The sequence below is a fragment of the Triticum aestivum genome, chromosome 5D, assembly GCF_018294505.1.
Source record: "Triticum aestivum cultivar Chinese Spring chromosome 5D, IWGSC CS RefSeq v2.1, whole genome shotgun sequence".
NCBI lineage: Eukaryota > Viridiplantae > Streptophyta > Magnoliopsida > Poales > Poaceae > Triticum > Triticum aestivum.
Window position 1 is genome coordinate 338,953,968 of NC_057808.1, and position 13,981 is coordinate 338,967,948.

Here is a 13,981-nt window from a genome sequence, read left to right on the forward strand (position 1 = left end):
CCCAGAATGACAATCTCGTCGACTAGATGAACTAGGACGTGCGTCATGATATTGAAGAAGGATGGTGGGAACACCAGCTCGAAACTGACAAGACATTGCGCCACATCACTCCTTAGCCTTGGTATGATTTCTGGATCGATCACCTTCTGAGAGATTGCATTGAGGAATGCACATAGCTTCACAATGGCTAATCGGACGTTTTTCCGGTAGAAGCCCCCTCAATGCAACCGGAAGCAGTTGCGTCATAATCACGTGGCAGTCATGAGACTTTAGGTTCTGGAACTTTTTCTCTGGCATATTTATTATTCCCTTTATATTCGACGAGAAGCCAGTCGGGACCTTCATACTGAGCAGGCATTCAAAGAAGATTTCTTTCTCTTCTTTCGTAAGAGCGTAGCTGGCAGGACCTTCATACTGCTTCGGAGGCATGCCGTCTTTTTCGTGCAAACGTTGCAGGTCCTCCCGTGCCTCAGGTGTATCTTTTGTCTTCCCATACACGCCCAAGAAGCCTAGCAGGTTCACGCAAAGGTTCTTCGTCACGTGCATCACGTCGATTGAAGAGCGGACCTCTAGCTCTTTCCAGTAGGGTAGGTCCCAAAATATAGATTTCTTCTTCCACATGGGTGCGTGTCCCTCAGCGTCATTCGGAACAGCTAGTCCGCCGGGACCCTTTCCAAAGATTACGTGTAAATCATTGACCATAGCAAGTACGTGATCACCGGTACGCATGGCGGGCTTCTTCCGGTGATCTGCCTCGCCTTTGAAATGCTTGCCTTTCTTTCGACATTGATGGTTGGTCGGAAGAAATCGACGATGGCCCAGGTACACATTCTTCCTGCTTTTGTCCAGGTATATACTTTCAGTGTCATCTAAACAGTGCGTGCATGCGTGGTATCCCTTGTTTGTCTGTCCTGAAAGGTTACTGAGAGCGGGCCAATCGTTGATGGTTACAAACAGCAACGCGTGCAGGTTAAATTCCTCCTGTTTGTGCTCATCCCACGTACGTACACCGTTTCCATTCCACAGCTGTAAAAGTTCTTCAACTAATGGCCTTAGGTACACATCAATGTCGTTGCCGGGTTGCTTAGGGCCTTGGATGAGAACTGGCATCATAATGAACTTCCGCTTCATGCACATCCAAGGAGGAAGGTTATACATACATAGAGTCACGGGCCAGGTGCTGTGATTGCTGCTCTGCTCCCCGAAAGGATTAATGCCATCCGCGCTTAAACCAAACCATACGTTCCTTGGGTCAGCTGCAAACTCAGCCCAGTACTTTCTCTCGATTTTTCTCCACTGCGACCCGTCAGCGGGTGCTCTCAACTTCCCGTCTTTCTTACGGTCCTCACTGTGCCATCGCATCAACTTGGCATGCTCTTCGTTTCTGAACAGACGTTTCAACCGTGGTATTATAGGAGCATACCACATCACCTTCGCAGGAACCCTCTTCCTGGGGGGCTCGCCGTCAACATCACCAGGGTCATCTCGTCTGATCTTATACCGCAATGCACCGCATACCGGGCATGCGTTCAGATCCTTGTACGCACCGCGGTAGAGGATGCAGTCATTAGGGCATGCATGTATCTTCTGCACCTCCAATCCTAGAGGGCATACGACCTTCTTTGCTGCGTATGTACTGTCGGGCAATTCGTTATCCTTTGGAAGCTTCTTCTTCAATATTTTCAATAGCTTCTCAAATCCTTTGTCAGGCACAGCATTCTCTGCCTTCCACTGCAGCAATTCCAGTACGGTACCGAGCTTTGTGTTGCCATCTTCGCAATTGGGGTACAACCCTTTTTTGTGATCCTCTAACATGCGATCGAACTTCAGCTTCTCCTTTTGACTTTCGCATTGCGTCCTTGCATCGACTATGACCCGGCGGAGATCATCATCATCGGGCACTGGTTCCTCTTGATCTTCAGCAGCTTCCCCCCTTGCAGCATCATTGGGCACATCGTCTGGTTCCTCTTGATCTTCAGCAGCTTCCCCCGTTGCAGCATCACCGTATTCAGGGGGCACATAGTTGTCATCGTCCTCTTCTTCTTCGCCGTCTTCCATCATAACCCCTATTTCTCCGTGCCTCGTCCAAACATTATAGTGTGGCATGAAACCCTTGTAAAGCAGGTGGGTGTGAAGGATTTTCCGGTCAGAGTAAGACTTCGTATTCCCACATATAGGGCATGGACAACACATAAAACCATTCTGCTTGTTTGCCTCAGCCACTTCGAGAAAATCATGCACGCCCTTAATGTACTCGGAGGTGTGTCTGTCACCGTACATCCATTGCCGGTTCATCTGCGTGCATTATATATAATTAAGTGTGTCAAAAACCATTACAGAACATCATGAATAGATAATTAAGTGACCAAATTAATAGAAGTTCATCATCACATTAGAACCAAAGTACATACATAGTTCTCATCTAACAACATATATATAGCTCTCCAGAGCATCTAATTAATTAAACCATACATTGAAACTATGTAAAACATTTCAATGCGAAAACAAATGCGATCATAATCGCAACCAAGGTAACAATTGATCCAACGGCATAATGATACCAAGCCTCGGTATGAATGGCATATTTTCTAATCTTTCTAATCTTCAAGCGCATTGCATCCATCTTGATCTTGTGATCATCGACGACATCCGCAACATGCAACTCCAATATCATCTTCTCCTCCTCAATTTTTTTTATTTTTTCCTTCAAGTAATTGTTTTCTTCTTCAACTAAATTTAACCTCTCGACAATAGGGTCGGTTAGAATTTCCGGTTCAACCACCTCCTAGATAAATAAAATCTATGTCACGTTGGTCGGTATATTTGTCATAAACAATAAATGAACCAAATAGTTATAAAAAGATAATATATACCACATCCGAATCATAGACAGGACGAGGGCCGACGGGGGCGGATACCAAAACCATCGCACTATGTAATAAGAAGGAATAATAAAAGTAACAAAATTAGACAAGTAACTATCTAAAGTAAGAATTTTTTCCTTTCAGAAAGAAGATAAGAACAAGAGGCTCACCACGGTGGTGCTGGCGACGAGATCGGCGCGGGCGATCGACGGCGGTGAAGACGGGGACGGGACGTGACGGACCGCTAAACCTAGACAAATCTCGGGGAAAATGGAGCTCGGAGGTCGAGTTTCGAGAGGACAAAGATTAACTAGTGTGGCTCAGACATTTCATCGAACACCTCATGTGCATAGGAGGTGAGCTAGAGCACCCAAATGCCCTCCCCTCGCCGGCCAGAAAAAACAGAGCACTCTGGAGTGCTCTGCTGTGGCGATGGGGTATATATAGGGAACTCATTGGTCCCGGTTGGTGGCACCAACCGGGACTAAAGGCCTTTGGTCCCGGTTGGTGCCACGAACCGGGACCAATGCCCCCTTTAGTCCCGGTTGGTGGCACCAACCGGGACCAAAGGCCTTGTGCTGCCCCGCGTCAAAAGTTTAGTCCCACCTCGCTAGTTGAGAGAGCTCGAGAGTGGTTTATAAGCGCTGCTGCGCCCACCCTCTCGAACTCCTCTCAACTGCAGGCTTTCGGGCCTAACTGTTCTCTTTGCCTGTGGGGCCTACTGGGCCTTCTGCGGGCCTGAATCCTGGCCCATGGATGGGTTTCTAGTCGTATTCAGGCCGTGGTGGCCCAGTAGGTGGCATAATTTTTTTCCTCTGTTTTTTTCTCTTTTTCTTTATTTGTTTTGTTTTGTTTCTACTTACAACAAAAAACTTATTTATTTTATTTCTAATTACTTATGTATTTTACTTTAATTATTTTATTTTTATTTATTTTACTGCTGCTATTTTTATTTATTTTACTGCTGCTATTTTTACTTAATTTATTAAGGTTTATTTATTGTAGTTACTATAGTTTATTTTATTAAGGCTTATTTAGTTTTATTTATTTTATTAAGGTTTATTTATTTTATAAATATAAAAAAATGAACATAGATGCGTTTATAGAGAAAATTCAACCTAAATTCATAATAAATTTCTATGAAATTTACTGTGAATTTAGGTCAAATTCCCTGTATAAGGGCATCTATTTTCACTTTAAGAGAAGCTCAACAAGGCAGAGAGGGACGGCCTTATAAACTGATGTGAGCGCCCTTCGGTTGGCGAGGTGTGACGAAACACTGGCCGCAACTAGGACCAGGCCTTTAGTCCCGGTTTGTGATAGGAACCGGGACTAAAGGGTGGTGGGCCAGGAGCGTGGCCCATTGGTCCCGGTTTGTCCCACCAACCGGGACCAAAGGGTCCGGACGAACCGGGACCAATGCCCCCACGAGGCCCGGCAGGTCCCTGGCCGCACAAACCGGGACCAATGCTCACATTAGTCCCGATTCGTGACTGAACCGGGACTAATGTGAAAACTGTCCTGTGACCTAAGCCCTGTTTTCTACTAGTGCAAGCATATCTGGCTGTCCATGGTCGAGGGCTGTTTAGTCATTTCTTCTATGGTAAATTTTTTTTCATCCTCTGGTGGCTACCATCCCGATCATTCAGCTACCAGAACAAGAAAATCCTGGAAGTGTGGCGGTGCCGCCTTCAGCCGAATACACTTCTCCGCCGCACGCTGCTCTGCCCTCCAGCACCGATCGCTCAACTCCGCAGCTCGTATGGCATATCGTGTTGCCCCGGGCGCGCCGATTGATTTGTCTTCGTGCCGCTTGCTTGAGATTGATTTCTCACGCGCTGATGTCTGGATCAGGAAAACTAGGAGTACGGATGAAATCAGGGGCAGCAGATTCGTCCTCAATTGATTGCTCCGGAATACTACTGAAGTTGTTAATTCATGTATAGATGAACTAGAATAATTTGTAGAACGAGTATGGCTGTGATGAAATAGCAGGCGAGACATTTTTCTACTAATTCGTTCATACATCCAACTTAAATTTCTCCCAGGAAACGATCAGTCATGGGGACCTGAACGGCGTGGGTCTTTTTCAGGCTCATCCCCGGCTCCTCGCCCACGACGGACATGCAGCAGCTGCCTTGGGACGGCATGCAAGTCGCTCCAACCCCAGGGTGGTGGTGCCGTGGTGGTGGCCGGCAATCCAAGCACCGGCCGCCATGAATAAAATAGGGTTTGGTAAAAACGAATGACTTGTTTAGATGCTGAATACTCGGAGGTTACCGGTGGGAGAAAAAAGACACAAAAAAGATTTGTTATGATTACAGTTTTGCCCCTTGGATCAAGGTACTCCGTGTCTTTTTGAGTTAGTACTCCATGTGACTAGTGGTGGAGTACCAAATCACTATCACCATTGGATCGGGAGAAATAGACGGTCCATATTAGTTTCGGGGTGCTGCGGCCAAAATATTTAAAGAAGAGGACATACATGGCTGATTGGCTCTAACTTAACCGGGATTCTCGTAAAAAAATAGCAGGATTGTGGAAAAAATATTCATGGAATAGGGTGCGGCAAAAAAAATTTGAGGGGTTGTGTGCGGCAAAATTAATCTTTAAAGAAGAGAACCAGCCTGTTGGGTATTTAATTAAATAATGCTTCGATGGTAGTTTTAACTAGTGCACGGGCTAGCAATAATGAGGGAGTATTTTTCTAGCACGACAAAGGGTGATATGCATATATTATTTTCTAGAGCATGATTCGAGGTTAATTTCTGTAATTCTGAGTACTTCTTGTTATTTTATTTTGTCAATTTTACAAATAGCATAGATACCTGAATCATGCTTCATCAGCTTGAGTGTATAATTTGGTTTTTTAATATTCTAAGACTTTAATTATTTATTATATGTGAAACATGATCATGAAAATTGTGCACATGAACCCTTTCAAAGAATATAAACTGATCTTCCTCCTTTCTTGTTCATCTTATTTTATTTAATCAGAGTACACCAAATATGCACAAGACAGCCTCTGTTTCCAGCAGCAGCGCCGCCTGGGTCTCCTCGAGCCAGGGCCTGGCGTGTGCCAGCGCCTGCCCATTTAGTATTGGGTCCTCGTCCAATGGAGGACATGTATAAGGTGTGTGTGGTGTGCGGCGGCGCCTCACGTCTTCAATGACAATCATGTCGAGCAGTCGACATCCGTCACCGACACGGCGACATGTTTCAATCCTAGGCTTCTCCTTGCAAATGCTCGCCTTGCTCGACCAGTTGTCGCTCGTATCCAACACACGAGGAGAAATCGATCGGAATCAAAATCAAAATCTAAAATTCCCTGTTGTGTCTGACAAAAATTGTTTTTTAGGTTTTTAAGGACTTTTTTGTTGCAACACACTGGCTCTTTTCTGCATATAGTCTAATATAGCAGTCGCAAAAACTTGATGAGACATATAACAAGTAATAGTTTAAATGCAATATGACAAATAGAACCGAAACAACTAGCTTATGGTAATACTCTTATTCCACGCTGCTTTTTGCTCGCATCACCCATTACATGCTGGGACGGATTAATATGAAAGACAATTTGACTATGCTGGAAAAGGAGCGGGTGAAGGAGCGGCATTGCCGCTAGTATGCCTTCTGAAGATCAGAATATTCGACAGTATTACACGCACAGATCAATAGAATCGAAGCAATATGTACAGGCAACAGATGCAATCACCGGTGCATAAATGTCGTTTGGCGCACAACACGTATGGTAGATTAAGCTTCTTGTTGTCCATGTCGGCGATGGTTCGGCCTATGGAATAACAAATGAAACATTGTTATGAAAATTATTTTGGATTCCTAAACAAACAATCAATAAATAAAAGAAAGGCCAGGGAAATAACCACTGCCCCCCCCCCCCCCCCCCCCCCCCCAGCCTTGGACAATTTTGTGAAGAAAACTTAGTTGGGAGAAAATTCAGTACTTTGCCCTCTTAAAGTTTCACATTTTGTGTTCCGCCCCCCAGGAATTTTGGTGTAGCTCCGCCACTGGAAATAACCATGGTCATACATTGCACAATAGTAGCATAGCATATGAGATGCAAGAGCAGAGCTAGTGCAAGGATGCGCCTAGTCCTACGTTAATGATGGTTGTGTTGTTAGAATAGTTGGTTAGAGATAGAGTTGTATAGGGATAGATATCTGTTTAAATTTGTACCCTTCTCTATCTCTTCTTCTGTTATCTCCCTTCTCATGATTCTCCTGTAACGATCATTCTCAGTAACGATCTCTCGATCTCGTCTTGTAAGCTAGGGCATCCTTTCTATATATACAAGTGCGGCCCGAGACAAAGGGTTCAACGCTTCCTATATCATTTTACATGGTAACAGAGCCTCTTCCTCATTAGATCGAAAGAGATTGCATCTAGCTACCTCCGCGACCGAGATCATGTCCACCACCGCCGCTGCCATGACGCCAAGCACCATGGGTGCACTCACCACCACCTCATCTTCCACCTTTGCCTAATCTTCCACCTCCACCAACACCACCTCCCTCGGATCGCCACCACAAGAGAAGCTTACGAGGGGCAACTTCCTGCTCTGGAAGGCCATCGTGCTACCTCAGATCAGAGGCGCACAGATGGAGCACCACCTCGACGAGAAGAGCCCGTCACCGCCGGCCACTCTCACCATCACCAAGGACGGCAAAGAAGAACAAGTCGTCAACTTTGCGAGATCCCTCTGGTATGCATAGCAACAACTTCAAGGATACTTGATGGGTTCCTTTCTTGCACAGGTCGCCACGCTCCAGATGCTGGCCGAGGTGTGGCGCACCATCCACGCCATGTTTGCTGCTCAGAGCCAAGCCCAAGCGATCAACACTCGCATCGAGCTCACCAACCTCAAGAAAGGTAATATGACCATGGCTGACTACCTTGGCAGGATCAAAAGCCTCACCGATGAAGTTGCAAGCACTGCTGCGGTGCTCTCTGATCCAGAGATCGTCTCCAAAATCCTCGCCGGACTGGACATGGAGTACAACCCGGTGGTCTCTGCGCTCGCTGCCCGGGTGGAGCCTATCACCGTCCAGGAGCTCTACAGCCAGCTGCTGAGTTTTGATGCCCGCCTCACCCTCCTCCATGGTGGCGACCTTCGGCAATCCTCCGTCAACTCTGCCTACCGTGGCCGTGGCCGTGGGCGCTGTCACCAGGGGCAACGCGGCGGTGGGCGCGGATGCAGTGCTCCCCAGGGCGATGGCGCTCGCTCTGGTGGGGGCTCTGGCTCCAATGGCGGGGGCGGATACAACACCAGCGGTGGCGGCGGCTTCAACAACAACAACAGCCGTCGCCCTCCTTCTTGTGGTCGCCCTCGCTGCCAGCTTTGCAAGAAGTCTGGCCATGAGGTTATCGATTGCTGGCATCGGTTCGACGAGGACTACGTGCCCGACGCCCGCCATGTTGCTGCTGCCATGCGTGAATAGGGCGGCGATGGTGTCTGGTACGTTGACTCTGGCGCTACGGACCACGTGACCAATGAGCTCGAGCAGCTTGCCCTTCGTGAGCAGTACCACGACAACGACTAGATTCACACCGCAAGTGGTGGAGGTATGGATATTTGTCACATAGGTCAAGGTTCTATTAATCCCCCTACACTTAAACGTGATCTAGTTCTTAGAGATGTGCTTCATGTTCCACAAGCTGACAAGAACCTTGCATCCATGTCTCGTTTAGCCACCGACAATAATGTCTTCTTTAAAACTCACCCTCGTTATTTTTTTCATCAAGGATTGGGCAACGAGGGAACTCCTTCATCACGGTAGATGCGTTGGAGGGCTCTACCCCACTCCATCTGGAGCACTAGGTTGCAAGCGTCGTCAAGTCTACTCCGTCATCAAGCCCTCTTTGGCCCGGTGGCATCAACGATTAGGACATCCATCTTCGATCATCGTCAAACAAGTAGTTAATTAAGACAATCTTCCTTTGTCTCATAGTCAAATTAGTGAGTCTGTTTGTGAAGCTTGTCAATGTGCCAAGAGCAATCAGCTTCCTTATCCCAAGTCAACTAGTGTGTCTCATGCTCCGTTAGAACTTATTTTCAGTGATGTATGGGGTCATGACAGAGATTCTTTTGGAAGAAAAAATATTATGTCAGTTTTATTGATGATTATAGCAAGTTCACTTGGATATATTTGCTTAGATATAAATTTGAGGTTTTCTCTATCTTCCAAGAATTTCAGAAACTTGTTGAGCGACAATTTGATAGAAAAATCCTTTCAGTCCAAAGTGACTGGGGAGGGGAGTATGAGAAACTCAACTCCTTTTTCCGTAGCATTGGGATAGCCCATCATGTATCTTGTGTTGGGGAACGCAGTAATTTCAAAAAATTTCCTATGCACACGCATGATCATGATGATGCATACCAACGAGAGGGGAGAGTGTTGTCCACGTACCCTCGTAGACAGAAAGCGGAAGCGTTAGCACAACGCGGTTGATGTAGTCGTACGTCTTCACGATCTGACCGATCAAGTACCGAACGCACGGCACCTCCGAGTTCAGCACACGTTCAACCCGATGACGTCCCTCGAACTCCGATCCAGCCGAGTGTTGAGGGAGAGTTTCGTCAGCACGACGGCGTGGTGACGATGATGATGTTCTACCGACGCAGGGCTTCGCCTAAGCACCGCTACAGTATTATCGAGGTGGACTATGGTGGAGGGGGGCACCGCACACGGCTAAAAGATCAAACGATCAATTGTTGTGTCTCTAGGGTGCCCCCTGCCCCCGTATATAAAGGAGCAAGGGGGGAGGTGCGGCCGGCCAGGAGGGGCGCGCCAGGTGGAGTCCTACTCCCACCGGGAGTAGGACTCCCTCCCTTTTCCTAGTTGGATAAGGAGTGGAGGGGAAAGAGGAGGGGAAAGGAAGGAAAGGGGGGGCGCCGCCCCCCTCTCCTTGTCCTATTCGGACTAGGGGGGAGGGGCGCGCGGCCCTACCCTGGCCGCCTCTCCTCTTCTCCACAGAGGCCCACTATGGCCCATTAAGCCCCCGGGGGGTTCCGGTAACCCCTCGATACTCCGGTAAAATCCTGATTTCACCCGGAACACTTCCGATATCCAAATGCAGGCTTCCAATATATCAATCTTCATGTCTCGACCATTTCGAGACTCCTCGTCATGTCTGTGATCACATCCGGGACTCCGAACAACCTTCGGTACATCAAAACATATGAACTCACAATATAACTGTCATCGAAACGTTAAGCGTGCGGACCCTACAGGTTCGAGAACTATGTAGACATGACCGAGACACGTCTCCGGTCAATAACCAATAGCGGAACCTGGATGCTCATATTGGCTCCCACATATTCTATGAACATCTTTATCGGTCAGACCGCATAACAACATACGTTGTTCCCTTTGTCATCGGTATGTTACTTGCCCGAGATTCGATCGTCAGTATCTCAATACCTAGTTCAATCTCGTTACCGGCAAGTATCTTTACTCGTTCCGTAATACATCATCCCACAACTAACTCATTAGTTGCAATGCTTGCAAGGCTTAAGTGATGTGCATTACCGAGAGGGCCCAGAGATACCTCTCCGACAATCGGAGTGACAAATCCTAATCTCGAAATACGCCAACCCAACAAGTACCTTCGGAGACACCTGTAGAGCACCTTTATAATCACCCAGTTACGTTGTGACGTTTGGTAGCACACAAAGTGTTCCTCCGGTAAACGGGAGTTGCATAATCTCATAGTCATAGGAACATGTATAAGTCATGAAGAAAGCAATAGCAACATACTAACCGATCGAGTGCTAAGCTAACGGAATGGGTCAAGTCAATCACATCATTCTCCTAATGATGTGATCCCGTTAATCAAATGACAACTCATGTCTATGGCTAGGAAACATAACCATCTTTGATCAACGAGCTAGTCAAGTAGAGGCATACTAGTGACACTCTGTTTGTCTATGTATTCACACAAGTATTATGTTTCCGGTTAATACAATTCTAGCATGAATAATAAACATTTATCATGATATAAGGAAATAAATAATAACTTTATTATTGCCTCTAGGGCATATTTCCTTCAGTCTCCCACTTGCACTAGAGTCAATAATCTAGATTACACAGTAATGATTCTAACACCCATGGAGCCTTGGTGCTGATCATGTTTTGCTCGTGGAAGAGGCTTAGTCAACGGGTCTGCAACATTCAGATCCGTATGTATCTTGCAAATTTCTATGTCTCCCACCTGGACTAAATCCCGGATGGAATTGAAGCGTCTCTTGATGTGCTTGGTTCTCTTGTGAAATCTGGATTCCTTCGCCAAGGCAATTGCACCAGTATTGTCACAAAAGATTTTCATTGGACCCGATGCACTAGGTATGACACCTAGATCGGATATGAACTCCTTCATCCAGACTCCTTCATTTGCTGCTTCTGAAGCAGCTATGTACTCCGCTTCACACGTAGATCCCGCCACGACGCTTTGTTTAGAACTGCACCAACTGACAGCTCCACCGTTCAATGTAAACACGTATCCGGTTTGCGATTTAGAATCGTCCGGATCAGTGTCAAAGCTTGCATCAACGTAACCATTTACGATGAGCTCTTTGTCACCTCCATAAATGAGAAACATATCCTTAGTCCTTTTCAGGTATTTCAGGATGTTCTTGATCGCTGTCCAGTGATCCACTCCTGGATTACTTTGGTACCTCCCTGCTAAACTTATAGCAAGGCACACATCAGGTCTGGTACACAGCATTTCATACATGATAGAGCCTATGGCTGAAGCATAGGGAACATCTTTCATTTTCTCTCTATCTTCTGCAGTGGTCGGGCATTGAGTCTTACTCAACTTCACACCTTGTAACAGGCAAGAACCCTTTCTTTGCTTGATCCATTTTGAACTTCTTCAAAACTTTGTCAAGGTATGTGCTTTGTGAAAGTCCAATTAAGCGTCTTGATCTATCTCTATAGATCTTGATGCCCAATATATACGCAGCTTCACCGAGGTCTTTCATTGAAAAACTCTTATTCAAGTATCCCTTTATGCTATTCAGAAATTCTATATCATTTCCAATCAGCAATATGTCATCCACATATAATATTAGAAATGCTACAGAGCTCCCACTCACTTTCTTGTAAATACAGGCTTCTCCAAAAGTCTGTACAAAACCAAATGCTTTGATCACACTATCAAAGCGTTTATTCCAACTCCGAGAGGCTTGCACCAGTCCATAAATGGATCGCTGGAGCTTGCACACTTTGTTAGCTCCCTTTGGATCGACAAAACCTTCCGGTTGCATCATATACAACTCTTCTTCCAGAAATCCATTCAGGAATGCAGTTTTGACATCCATTTGCCAAATTTCATAATCATAAAATGCGGCAATTGCTAACATGATTCGGACAGACTTAAGCATCGCTACGGGTGAGAAGGTCTCATCGTAGTCAATCCCTTGAACTTGTCGAAAACCTTTTGCAACAAGTCGAGCTTTATAGACAGTAACATTACCGTCAGCGTCAGTCTTCTTCTTGAAGATCCATTTATTCTCAATTGCTTGCCGATCATCGGGCAAGTCAACCAAAGTCCACACTTTGTTCTCATACATGGATCCCATCTCAGATTTCATGGCCTCAAGCCATTTCACGGAATCTGAGCTCACCATCGCTTCTTCATAGTTCGTAGGTTCGTCATGGTCTAGTAACATAACTTCCAGAACAGGATTACCGTACCACTCTGGTGCGGATCTTACTCTGGTTGACCTACGAGGTTCAGTAATAACTTGATCTGAAGTTTCATGATCATCATCATTAACTTCCTCACTAATTGGTGTAGGTGTCGCAGAAACCGGTTTCTGCGATGAACTACTTTCCAATAAGGGAGCAGGTACAATTACCTCATCAAGTTCTACTTTCCTCCCACTCACTTCTTTCGAGAGAAACTCCTTCTCCAGAAAGATTCTGAATTTAGCAACAAAAGTCTTGCCTTCGGATCTGTGATAGAAGGTGTACCCAACAGTCTCCTTTGGGTATCCTATGAAGACACATTTCTCCGATTTGGGTTCGAGCTTATCAGGTTGAAGCTTTTTCACATAAGCATCGCAGCCCCAAACTTTAAGAAACGACAACTTTGATTTCTTGCCAAACCACAGTTCATAAGGCGTCGTCTCAATGGATTTTGATGGTGCCCTATTTAACGTGAATGCGGCCGTCTCTAAAGCATAACCCCAAAACGATAGCGGTAAATCAGTAAGAGACATCATAGATCGCACCATATCTAGTAGAGTACGATTACGACGTTCGGACACACCATTACGCTGTGGTGTTCCGGGTGGCGTGAGTTGCGAAACTATTCCGCATTGTTTCAAATGAAGACCAAACTCATAACTCAAATATTCTCCTCCACGATCAGATCGTAGAAACTTTATTTTCTTGTTACGATGATTTTCAACTTCACTCTGAAATTCTTTGAACTTTTCAAATGTTTCAGACTTATGTTTCATTAAGTAGATATACCCATATCTGCTCAAATCATCTGTGAAGGTGAGAAAATAACGATATCCGCCACGAGCCTCAATATTCATCGGACCACATACATCTGTATGTATGATTTCCAACAAATCTGTTGCTCTCTCCATAGTTCCGGAGAACGGCGTTTTAGTCATCTTGCCCATGAGGCACGGTTCGCAAGTACCAAGTGATTCATAATCAAGTGGTTCCAAAAGTCCATCAGTATGGAGTTTCTTCATGCGCTTTACACCGATATGACCTAAACGGCAGTGCCACAAATAAGTTGCACTATCATTATCAACTCTGCATCTTTTGGCTTCAATATTATGAATATGTGTATCACTACTATCGAGATTCAACAAAAATAGACCACTCTTCAAGGGTGCATGACCATAAAAGATATTACTCATATAAATAGAACAACCATTATTCTCTGATTTAAATGAATAACCGTCTCGCATCAAACAAGATCCAGATATAATGTTCATGCTTAACGCTGGCACCAAATAACAATTATTTAGGTCTAAAACTAATCCCGAAGGTAGATGTAGAGGTAGCGTGCCGACCGCGATCACATCGACTTTGGAACCATTTCCCACGCGCATCGTCACCTCGTCCTTA

The 13,981-nt window shown here is 45.7% G+C and overlaps 1 non-coding gene across 1 annotated transcript; it reads left to right on the forward strand.

Moving 5' to 3' along the window:
• The first annotated feature begins 7,832 nt into the window (after positions 1 to 7,832).
• On the forward strand, positions 7,833 to 7,964 carry LOC123126403 (small nucleolar RNA Z247). The gene has a single exon (XR_006461658.1). It is a non-coding gene; the product is annotated as a small nucleolar RNA Z247 (small nucleolar RNA).
• Positions 7,965 to 13,981: the final 6,017 nt, after the last annotated feature.